The following is a 12,560-nucleotide window of genomic DNA, read 5'->3' on the forward strand; positions in this document are numbered from 1 at the left end:
GAAAACCAAATACCGTATGTTCTCACTTATAAGTGGGAGCTAAATAATGAGAACTAATGGCCACAGCGAGGGGAAAAACAGACACTAAGACCTACTTGAGGGAGGAGGGAGAGGTTCAGAAGCAAACAAACAAACAAACATTCAGGCTCTCTGCTCAGTACCCGGGTGACAATGTGGTCTGTGCACCAAACCCACATAATACAAATTTGTCTGTAATAAGAAATCTGCACATGTACCCCTGAACCTAAAATAAAAGTTAAATGAATAAATAAGTATCTCTTTCTTCAACTACTTCCTTTCTATAATTCTTTCCCTAACCTCAAGTTGCAAAGAGAGAAGTGCTGACTAGTTACTACAAAGCATGAATGGAAGCCTAGACCCATCACACCCCACTGTCTCTACATACACTTAACTGGTTGAGACTATAAGGAGTACCCAACCACTTATTACTACCAGATGAGGACGAAGTCAGAGCTCTGCTCACAGTGTCCATGTTTCCTGCAGTGCCTGGTATGTGAGAAGGGGTATTTTTCTTTTTGTACTGTGTTTGGCTGGAATAGGATGGGTACTGCTCAAAGAGTACTCTCCTATTGGCCCACTCCTTTTCACGTCCTTTGGCTAGAGAAAGCAGGATTTTTCTGGAGCTTCTTGGCCTGTGCCTATTGGCATTTCCAAGTTGTGTTCTTCTCTAGTGATCAAGATGGGGTATATAAGAGACAAAAAACAAAACAAAACAAAAACCAGAAAAAGGGAACAGACCACTGTCATTTTTCAAGTTCCAAAATTCCTAGGCAGTACACCTTCTTTTCTCTCATGTAAGAGTCTTCCAGTGTTTTATGAATTTTGTCCAGAATTTTAACATTCAGATAGTGGAAGAAATACAGTGAAATGTGTCTACTTCATCGTGATCGAACTGCTGAACCAAGATAAAAGCAAATCTTAACAGAATACAGATTTTTTAAAGACACATTACATACAACGATAAAAAATGTAAAAATTACACCAGATGAATTATCAGAAATATGCAAGCCAGAAAACAATGGAGTGACATCATTAAAATGTTGAGAAAGAAACATACCTGTCAATTTAAAAATCCTAAGCCCAGCAAAAATCTCAAAAATGAATGAGAAATGATGACCTTTTATTTCAGCAAAACAAAAATTGAGGGAATTTATTAACAGCGGCACAGCATGATGAGAAATGATGAAGAAAATCGCCGGGCACGTGGCTCACACCTGCACTTTGGGAGGCCAAGGCGGGTGGATCACAAGGTCAAGAGATCGAGACCATCCTGGCCAACATGGTGAAATTCCGTCTCTACTAAAAATACAAAAATTAGCCAGGTGTGGTGGTGGGCGCCTGTAGTCCTGGCTACTCGGGAGGCTGAGGCAGGAGAATTGCTTGAACCCGGGAGGCAGAGGTTGCAGTGAGCTGAGATTGTGCCCCTGCACTGCAGCCTGGTGACAGAGTAAGAATCCATCTAAAAAAAAATGATGAAGAAAATCTTCAGGCAGAAGGAATATGTTAGCTAGCAGAAAACTGGGTTTACACAAAGAAGTGAACAACTCCATTAATGTATAAAATAAGGATAAATATAAAAGATATCTTTAATTTTATTTTAATTGCTCTAAAAGATTGTTATTCATCTATAAACAAATATAGTAGCAATGTGAGTTTATAGGATATATAAAATAAAATAAAAATTTCTGGTTTCAACTCCAATATGTAGAGAACTTAGAAGTTACCACTACTCCCCTTACAAGAACAAAATAAGTGAATAAATAGAAAACCACTGATTTTTATTGAATCCATCAGAGAACCTCTTTGTAGGGCATACTGCCACACCAACATCTGGAGAGACAGGTGAATGCAGAGAATCACAGATGAGATGAATTTACCTAGAACAGGAACTACTTGAGCTGCAAACTGGTAAGAACACTTATATGGTAACTTTGATGAATTGCTGAAGGCAGAATGTAGATTAGCATGAGAGTGATGGATTTTGGGGGGTGACAGAGTATTGGGGATCCTCCACATTTTCATAGGTTTTGTTTCCAGGAATCCCATCAGTTTCTCACAGTGATAAGCCAAGAAAGAGCTCTCACATTTCTAGAAGTGGGAGGGAAAATGTAACCATTTTGAGATATGCCCAGAGCATTCTCCATAACAAAGTCTTACTCACCAGGGGAAAAGACTTTATTAGAGCCTATTCAGCTTGGAGGAAATTACCCAACTCCAGTCCTCTCTAGCCCTCTTGTCTCATGTGAGGGAGGAAAATGGGTCATAGCCCAGAGACACAGGTTCATTAAAGACTGAAATTTAATCATAGGATTATAGAATGTGTTTCTTCCTTCCACACTTTGCTACCACATCAATGGGATTCCACTATAACAGTGGATCACAGCTGAAGAAGCTTTAAATGGAAACCCAAAGACAACAATGGAATAAGAACAACACAAAAAGGACTCTAAAGGAAATTGAAACCATGTACAGGAAACATTACACATAGCCAACACCTAGCCAGATTAGCATAAACTCTTATAACAAAGGCCTTTTTACCTTAGTTCCTATTAATTGATACATCTTGTCTGGATTTTTTTTTAACTTGCAAGTAATGCTTAATGGCCAGAAACAAACATAATCTGAAGAAACAAAGTAAGCATAAGACCGGACTCAGATATGTCACAGATTTTAGAATTATCAGAGAATTTAATATCACTATGATTAATATATGAATGAATCTAATGGAAGAAAGACAAAATTTAAGAGTAAATAGATAATATAAGCAGAGACAGGTAATCTAAAAAAGAATCAAATGGAAATGCAATAAGTAAATTTAAAAAACTCTGCAACAGAAATACAGAATGCCTGTTATGAGCTCACCAGTAGACTGGATATGGCCAAGAAAAGAATCAGTGAACTTGAAGATATGCCAATACAGCTTCCCAAGCAGAAAGGCAAAGAGATAAAATAATAATAATTAAAAAAAAAACAGAACAACTCATCCAAGAAATGTGAGACAACTTCAAAAGGCATGATACATGCATAACTGGAATACCAGAAGGAAAAGAAAACGAGAACCAAGCAGAATAAATATTTGAAGCAATAATGACTGATAATTTTCCAAAATTAGTGTCAGGCATCAAATCACAGATTCAGGAAGTTCAAAGAACACCAAACAGTATAAATACCAAAAATCTTTACCTAGGAATATCATGTTAAAACTACAGGAAACCAAAGACAAGGAGAAAATCTTGAAGAAAGCCAGAGAAGGAAAATACAGCTTACCTTAAAAGAAACAATGATGAAAATTACATCAGACTTCCCATCAGAAACTATGCAAGCAAGAAGAAAGTGGAGTGAAATATTTAAAGTGTTGAAAGAAAAATCTTCACTAATATACCATCATATCTGGCAAAATTATCTTTCAAAAGTGAAAGAGAAATAAAAACATTCTCGTACAAATAAAAACTGGGGAAATTAATCAACAGCAGACTTTCCCTGCAAGAAATGTTTTTAAAAAGTAGTTCAGAGAGAAGGAAAATTATATAGGAAAAAAACTTTAATCTACATGAAGAAAGAAAGAGCATCGAAGAAGAAATAAATGATCAAATAAATAGCTATTGTAAATAAATTAATCAAATAAATAACTGTTTAAACTGATAATAGTAACAATTACTGTGTGACTATAGTATATGGATACATGAAATGAATGACAGCAATTTTTTAAGGGATGAATGGGAACAGAAAAAGAGGAAAATAAGAAACAAAGAACAAATGTAATGAACAGACAGTAGTTACAAACACAGTGGATATTAATACAACAATATAGCTCATCACTTTAAATGTGGTTTAAATAAACCAATTAAAAGTCAAAAATTGTTGGAGTGGACAAAACAAACAAATAAAACCCAATCATACGTTCTCTAAAAATTTCCAAATTTAAATACAAAGACAGGGTTGGACAAAGTGGCTCACATCAGTAATGCCAGCAGAAAATGTAATCCAAATTGTCCTATACCGATTAAAGTAATTAAATTTCTTTTTAAAAATCTTTGAACAAAGTAAACTTCACACAGCGATGACTTTAATTGCAAATTCGACTACACATTTAAGGAACAAATAAAACCAGTTCTACAGAAACTCAGAAAAACAGAAAAAGAGACACTTAACAAACTCATTTTATTAGTTGAGCATTACACTGATAAAAAAATACATTTGAAAAACTTAAAAAAACTATAAAACAATATCCCTCATGAATATAGATATAAATTCTTATCCTAAAATATTACCTAACTGAATCGATCAATATATAAAAAGGCTAATATAATGAATTAGGGTCTATATCAGGAATGCTGGTTCAAATTTTCAACTTAAAAAATTTCATTTTGTTTCCACTTGGAAAAAATCTTCAATTTTTAAAACAAAAATCAATTAATGTAATTAAACTTATCAACTGATTAAAACAGAAACAAAACTTGGTTATCTTCATAGCTACAAAAACATTTAACAAAATGCATTATCTATCAATAATAGAAACTTCCAACAAATTAAAAATTAAAAGAAACTTTCTTAAACTGATTAAAATCATCTATTACAAAACTCTACAGCTAACATCATACTTAATAAAGTGAAAGAATCCATGCTTTACATCTGCTAGTGGGGGAATAAATAAGGATATTCACTGTCACTATTAATCATTGTACTGAAGATTCTATCCAGTACAAGATGATAAAAAAAGAAACAAAAACCACACAGATTAAAAATAAAAAAAGAAAACTGTCTCTATTATCAGACAATATGGAAAATCTACACATTCACTACTAGAACTAATATGTCAGTTTAGCAAGGTGGCAAGATATGGATCAATACACAAAAATCTGTTGTATTTATGCATACCTTCAATGAATAGTTAAAAATTGAACTTCACAAAAAGAGTGTAATTTATAGTACCATCAATAACATGAAATACATAGGTATAAATCTAACAAAATAGGTGGTGGGTTTGTGTGCTAAAAACTACAAAACACTGATGAAAGAAATCAAAAGGGAACTAAATAAATAGATATATAGTGTTCGTGAATTAGAAGACTCAGTGTCATTAAGATGTAAATACACTCCTAATTTATCTATAGATTCAAGACAATGCCAATCAAAATCCCACCAAATCAAGACAATGCCAATCAAAATCCCACCAAATTGTCTTTTTTTTTGCATACAAATTCACAAGCTGATCTAAAATTTATATGGAAAACAATGGATCTAGAATAGCCAAAACATTTTTGAATAAGAACTAAATTCAGAAGATTCGCACGATCTGATTTCAAGACTTATAAAACTCTAGTGATCAACAGAATAGGGTATTATTTTTAAAAAAAGGTTTGGCACATTATTGATTATTGGAATAAAATAGAGAATCAAGGAATACACCAAGACATATAGGTTCAACAGATTTTTGACAGATTTCAAGGCAATTCAATGGGGAAAGCAGTCATTTCAGCCAATGGTACTGGAACAACTGAATATCATGTAGAGAGAGGCGGAAAAAAGAACTTTTATCTATACCTTGCACCACATACAACATTAACTCAAAATGGATTGCAGACCTAAACGTAAGACCTAAAACAATACAATGCCTAGAATAAAAGATTAGCTAAAACCTTTGGGCTTTTGAGTTTGATAAGGGTCTTTTTACATGCTATACCAAAGCACCATCTGTAAGATTAAAATTTAATTAATTTAACCTCATTAAACTTTGAAAATTTGGCTGTTCAAAAGGGATAGTATTACCTGACTTCAAGAATTACAATTACTATAAATCTACAATAATCAAAATAGCATGTGTGTAAAGGTAGATAAATAGATTCATGAAACAACGTAATGCAAGAGTTTGCAAACTTTTCTTAAAGAGCCATATAATCAATCTTTAGGCTTTGTGACCAGGAAACAAAATTGAGGCTATTAGGTAGGTATTTTACATAATCATTTGAAATGTAGCCATTTAAAAATGTAAAAGGAATTTTTAGTCCACGGGCATTAAAAATAGAGGCAGCTGATAAGACCTGGTGGACAGGTCATAGTTTGCCAACCCCTGGTATAGAAAGTCCAGAAATAAACCCACATAATATGGACAACTGATGTTTTATTTTTGTTTTTTATCTTTATAAAGATGCAAAGGCAATGCAGTGGAGAAAAGATAAACATTCTAACAAATGATATTGAGAGAGTTGGCTGATGGTTCATATGCAAAAATATGACCTTGAATCCACACCTCACACATATGCAAAAATTAAAAGGGATCATGGACCTAAAGGTAAAACTTAAAACTATACAACTACCAAAAGAAAAGATAGAAGAATATCTACATGATCTTGGATTAGACAAAATTTTCTTAGATACGACACCAAAAGCACAATTCATGAAAGAACACTCTGATAAATTATGTTCCATGAATTAAAAACATTTACTCTTTAGAAAATAGTTAAGAGAATGAGAAAACAAGCCACAGAGTGGAAGAAAATATTTGCGAAACATATATCTGACTTGTTTCCAGAATACCTAGAATACATAAACAACTCTAAAACTCAACAATAAGAAACAAGTGAGCCTAATAAAAAATGAACAAAATAATTTTACAGAAATTTTACCAATGATGATACATGGATGATAAATTAGAACATGAATAGATGTTCATCATTAGTCATAGTCAAAGTCATAATAAGATACCACTGCCAACCTATCAAAGTGACTGAAATTAAGAAGGTCATTTAAATCAAGTGTTGTCAATTAAGTGGAGGAACTGAAACTCACACAGGGCTGGTGGGGATTTTGAAAGAGTATGACAGTGTCTGAAAATGCTAAACATTCACCTCCCATGTAATCCAGCCATGACATAATTAGTTATTTACCCAAGACAAAAGAAATATATCCTTATACAAAGACTTGTACATGAATGTTCACAGTAAGTTTGTTTGTAATAACCTAAAAATGAAAGCCAAACCAAATGTTTATCAATTAGTGAATGGATAAATTGTAACATACCTATACAATGAAATAGTACTAAGCAGTAAAACAAAATGAATTATTGGTACATGGAATAACATTGATATATTGCAAAACAATCATGTTTAATGAAAAAAGGCAGAAAAGAGTGTGCACTATATAATTTAATTTACATAAAATTTCAGAAAATGCAAAGCAATCTATAGTGATAGTGTATATTTATAGCAGTACAATCTATAGTAGATTGTGTAATCTATAGTAACAGTGGTCGCTTGGGGATGGGAGGGAAGGTAGGAGTAGGACAGCAGATAACAGTAGGAGGGATGGAGGAGTTAAAAAGAAGAATGAGACATTTTTGGAGATGAATATGTTCACTTTCTTTATTGTGATGATGTTTAATAGGTCTATACAGATATCAAAAGTTTTCAAATTGTTGATTTAAATATGGCCACTTTACTGTATGTCACTTATACCTCAATGGAGTTGTTTTAAAAACCTGCTCTCCAAAAGGCATGGCTAAACACATGAAAACACAAGTCACATATTGGGAGAAAATTTTGCAAAATGCAGATAATCACTTCCACTTCCACTAAGATAGAGTAGACTACTTTCTTCTATCCTTCCAATATGTGTAACTAAAAATCCTGGACATTATGTAGAAGACAAACATAAGAATACTCTGAAAGGTGGAAAGAAGGAGGCAGACCAGCTAAAGATCTTGGGACCTAAGGAACACCAGCATAGTGAGTTCCCTGGGTTTTCTTTTTGCCTTATCTATTACATACTTGGAGATAAGGAAACTGGCAAGCTAGAAACTTGAGTTGGAGCAGACAAAAATAGCCATGACAAAAGCCTGCTCTCTCTAGCCAAGTAGTAAAAAAGGAGCAACCTGGCAAGATGTGAAGCTTTTAGACAATAACTACTCTACTCCAACCAAACACCACACAAGAGTACTGTAACCCCACTGCTACCAATGCCAGTAAAGGCCGAGTGGGAGCCTACACTTCCACCTTGGTAAGGCTGTAATGAAGCACCAACATGACAACGGAGGTGGTGTCAGAAGAGACCAAACAAGAAGCCGGAACTTTCATGTTTGCCAGCTTGTAATGAATCCCCCCATCCCACCATGGTGTCAGTGGAGGCTAAGGGGCGGTCTAGACTTCCACTCTTGCCTGTTAATAACAAGGAATCTCTTTCTTTCCTCTACTGAGTTGGTGAACAAAGAGGCCTAGTGGAGAGTCAGGCCTTTCACATTGCCCACTACTAACAAGGTCAACTCCACAGCCCTGTTAGTGGAGACCACACAGGGAGTTGCTGTATGAATGTATTCAGGTTTAAACAGAAAATCCCTTGTCAGGGAAGAGTCAGAAAGATATCAAATTGTATGAAAAAACAATAATCTATAGATGTCAACATTTATTTTTCAGCTCTGTTGTTTGGTGAATACTCATTTAGGATTGTTAAATCTTCTTGGAGGATTGACCTTTTTATCATTAGGTAACTATCCCTTTCTGTCTCTATTAATGTTCTTTGCTCTGAAGTCTATTTAGTATTGTATAATGTTAATAGAGATTGGGAAGAGAGTACAGGTAGAGAATGTGGGTGTGGATGTGGTTACAAAAGGGCAACATAGAGATCCTTCTGTTGATAGAAATGGATTTTTACTGTATAAGTGTCAATATCCTAGTTGCTATACTGTACTATAGCTTTGCAACATATTATAATTATGGAGAATTGAGTAAAGAGACGTATAGGATCTTTCTCTCTCTCTTTTTTTTTTTTTTTTTTGAGTCTTGCTCTGTTGCCCAGGCTGGAGTGCAGTGGTGCGATCTCAGCTCACTACAACCTCTGCCTCCCAGGTTCAAGTAATTCTCCTGCCTTAGCCTCCCAAGTAGCTGGGACGACGGGCATGCACCACTATGCCTGGGTAATTTTTATTTTTATTTTTTATTTTTTTAGTACAGACAGGGTTTCACCTTGTTGGTCAGGCCGGTTTCAAACTCCAGACCTCAAATGATCCACCCTTCTCGGACTCCCAAAGTGCTGGGATTACAGACGTGAGCCACTGTACTCGGCCTAATTATTTTTAGTAGAGACAGGGTCTTGCTGTGTTTCCCAGGCTGTTCTTGAATTCCTGGGCTCAAGCAATACTCCAGCCTCAGCCTCCCACTTAGCTGGGACTCCAGATATGTGCCACTATGAATAACTAGTTTTTAAATTGTTTGTGGCGACAGGATTCCACTATATTGCCCAGGCTGGTCTCAAACTCCTGGCCTCAAGTGATTCTCCCACCTTGGCCTCCCAAAGTGCTGGGATTACAGGCATGAACCACTGTGTCCAGCCTAACTTTAATTTTTTGATTCACCTTTCCAACTAAGGGTTTTACCCTATTGGCGTCCCAGTTTTATGCAGTGGTATCCTATATGACTTTAGTCTTATGGAGGCCTGAAGGTTTGCTTCTTGCAAACGTCCTGTGAGGCCACCAGATAAAAAATTCTGAAATTTCTCACCTTGATTATCTTGTTCACTACTTTTTGTCTTCTGAATTTTTTTGATACCTTTCTACCTTAACTTTAAAATTTTCAGCTTGCAAATTTAGGAATTTCTTTTTCAGGAAAGTGAAAGTTTGTTTTTAATTATTTTATCTAGAGTTTTTGTGTTTTTTTCCCTTAAAAGTATGTGTATATTTTTTCTTTTTCTTTTCCTTTTTTCTTTCTTCTGTCATACTGCCAGAAATAAGAGTATTTCCACAGTACTATTAAGTAGTATATATTTAGTCTCATACAGTATGAGGGGGAGATTGAGAACCAAGAATCATGAATAGTACCTAGGTTCTATTCTTTACTAGCTATGTGATCCCCAATACTTTTCTCTTTTTCCTGTGTGTCATCTTTTCCTGGTAAAGAATGAAGGGCATGGGCTAAATGATATCTAAATCCTCATCGCTTAAAACTTGTACTGTTTCAATATTGTGGTATATTAGAACAACCACTGGCCTGGGAATCTGGAGTCCTGACTTGGTTCTTCTGCTTTCTAGCTTTCAGCTTTTAGACATGCCACTTTACTTTCTGAGTCATCATTTATTTGTCTACACACAAGCAAACAAAAGTGATAGTATCTACTTGACAAGATTGTTGTCAACATTAAATTAGACATTATTTATAAAACTTCTTGGCATGTAAGAGGTGACGATTAAGTCTTAGGAAGATCCACGTATACAGAATTCAAGGATCTCTCAGGTCCATTTACTGTTCCAAAAATCTATGATGTCAACTAAAGTTAGTGCTTAAAAAAGAAACGTTTTGCTGCAATTCTGACATGCACTTTCTAGAGGTCTCCATTACCAAACAAATCAATGTATGTTTTACTGTTGGTTATGGAAGTTCAGAAATGAAATCTATCAATCTCTTGTAAGATTCAACATTGTCCAAAGAGATTTGTTTTTTGCGCTTTCTACATCGTATGATTTTTCTGGTCATATTTGCTCTCTTCTCTTTCAGGTTGCTGAAGAAGAATCTTACTCTAGGGCTCACTAGCAACTTTGGACTGGTGATGTATAAGACATTATATATTTCTGGGGTTTTTTTGGCTTTTTTTATTTACAAAAGGTGAATTTAGTTGTTTCTCTCTCATTCCCTTAGTTCAAAAATGATTAGCCCCAGATATTGCTCTATTCTTTTCCAAATTCTGGTTTTACGTCAAAATAAACAACCAAACAAAAACATAGGGTTAGGGGAGATTGGATGAAAGAAAGAAGAAGATGAAAGAAAGAAGAAAAAAACATTCAAAGGCAATGTTTTTCTTAACTGCTGTTCCCTTCAGTAAGATATATATTTCAGGCTGTGTCCACAGCACACACATATTTAACTAAAACAAACATTTGACAAAGCAATAGTTATCCTTACAGAGGGATATGACACTTTTATATTTCCTGTTCTAGTCTATCCTTTTTAATGGTGCTTTTGACACACTAATTAAGTCCATAAACCACGAAGGGATACCACCAATGATTTGAAAATGATATCTTAAGGAGATGCAAAAATGTGAAAAGAGGGAGTTTCGTTTCATATGTAATACGTACTAACTGACCTAGACTTTATGAAAGTGGTAAAAAAAAATCACAGTGTAATTTCATTTCTATAAAGAATGCACATCCATATAGACTCCTTCAGGCTGGGTAGGAGGCAGTGCTGGGTTGTGCTTTCTTCTTTTTCTTTCTTTTTTTTTTTTTTTGAGACGGAGTCTCACTGTGTCGCCCAAGCTGGAGTGCAGTGGTGCGATGTCGGCTCACTGCAACCTCCGCCTCCCGGGTTCACGCCATTCTCCTGCTTCAGCCTCCCCAGTAGCTGGGACTAAGGCACCCGCCACCACGCCCGGCTAATTTTTTGTATTTTTTAGTAGAGACGGGTTTCACCATGTTAGCCAGGATGGTCTCGAGCTCCTGACCTCATGATCTGCCCGCCTCGGCCTCCCAAAGTGCTGGGATTACAGGCGTGAGCCACTGCACCCGGACTGTGCTTTCTTTTTCAATCGAGGTTAGAGTTGGCCATGAGGGAACTTATATAAGATTTGGAAGGCAGAAGCAAAAGAGCAACCATTACTCTCAGAAGGTCACTGTGGTTGGATATGGTGTTGGCCAATGGGTCAAACCTCCACGTCCATCTGCTCTTTCTTATGTCTTGCCCTGATATCCAATAGCAGCCACAGCTGATCAAAAGATGCTTGGCTACGGATCCACAGAGAGGTGGTTATGCAGAGGTAATAGCTTCCCATGCATAGCCTTCCACACGAGCTCCTGTTCTTGATCCCGCTTTGCTAGTTGAACATGCCTGCTGCTCAAATTTCCGTGCGAGCCTAGGGTTTGGCTTGCCTACACCACTGCTCCTAGGCACTCTGGCTAGGGACTTTGCTATCTGACTCCTCTTCCAGACTTTTGCTTCTCCAGTACTGCCCACATTTTTGTAAGATCTAATTCCTACTAAAAAAAAAATTCCTCTTTCCATAATTCTTATCATGATTCTGCTTCTTTCACTGAATCCTGGATGATACAGGTAAGTATCAATCAGTCAACAGTAGTTACCTCTGAAAACGGGAATAAAAGTGATAAAAAAAAAACATAAAGAAGGCTGCAGACTTTTCTTTGTAGATTTCTAAATTATTTGAAGTTTTACAATAAAAAATGTACTATTAAATCAAGTTTAGTCTAATGCTTCTCCTTACATATCTTAAGTTCAGCCTAAAGGTTTTTCTGTATATGGTAAACTATAACTTAAATGGAGACTGTAACCTACTTTTATGCCAATCACTGAGTTTTGGCCAGTCAAAGGGGACCAATCGTTCAAACCGTGTTCAAATAAGGTAAACGCTAAGCTATAATCAATCCGACTGTTTCTGTATCTCACTTTTCCTTTACCTGTCTATAAATCTTCTTCCACCACATGGCTGCCCTGGAGTCTCTGAGCCTACTCTAGCTCCTGAGGCTGCCCGATTCTCAAATCGCTCTTTGGTCAATTAAACTCTGTCAAGTTTAATCTGGCTAAGGTTTTTCTTTGAGCAGT

The 12,560-nt window shown here is 35.8% G+C and overlaps 1 long non-coding RNA gene across 1 annotated transcript in view; it reads left to right on the forward strand.

The window, feature by feature from the left end:
- LOC101057518 (uncharacterized) overlaps nucleotides 1-12,107 on the forward strand; it is a 60,253-nt gene extending 48,146 nt beyond the window's left edge. The window contains exons 3-4 of the long non-coding RNA XR_001719387.3: nucleotides 8,430-8,499; nucleotides 10,503-12,107. This is a non-coding gene — a long non-coding RNA (uncharacterized LOC101057518). The remainder of the gene's footprint in view (nucleotides 1-8,429; nucleotides 8,500-10,502) is intronic.
- The last annotated feature ends 453 nt before the right edge of the window (nucleotides 12,108-12,560 follow it).

The sequence above is a fragment of the Pan troglodytes genome, chromosome 6, assembly GCF_028858775.2.
Source record: "Pan troglodytes isolate AG18354 chromosome 6, NHGRI_mPanTro3-v2.0_pri, whole genome shotgun sequence".
Taxonomy (NCBI): domain Eukaryota; kingdom Metazoa; phylum Chordata; class Mammalia; order Primates; family Hominidae; genus Pan; species Pan troglodytes.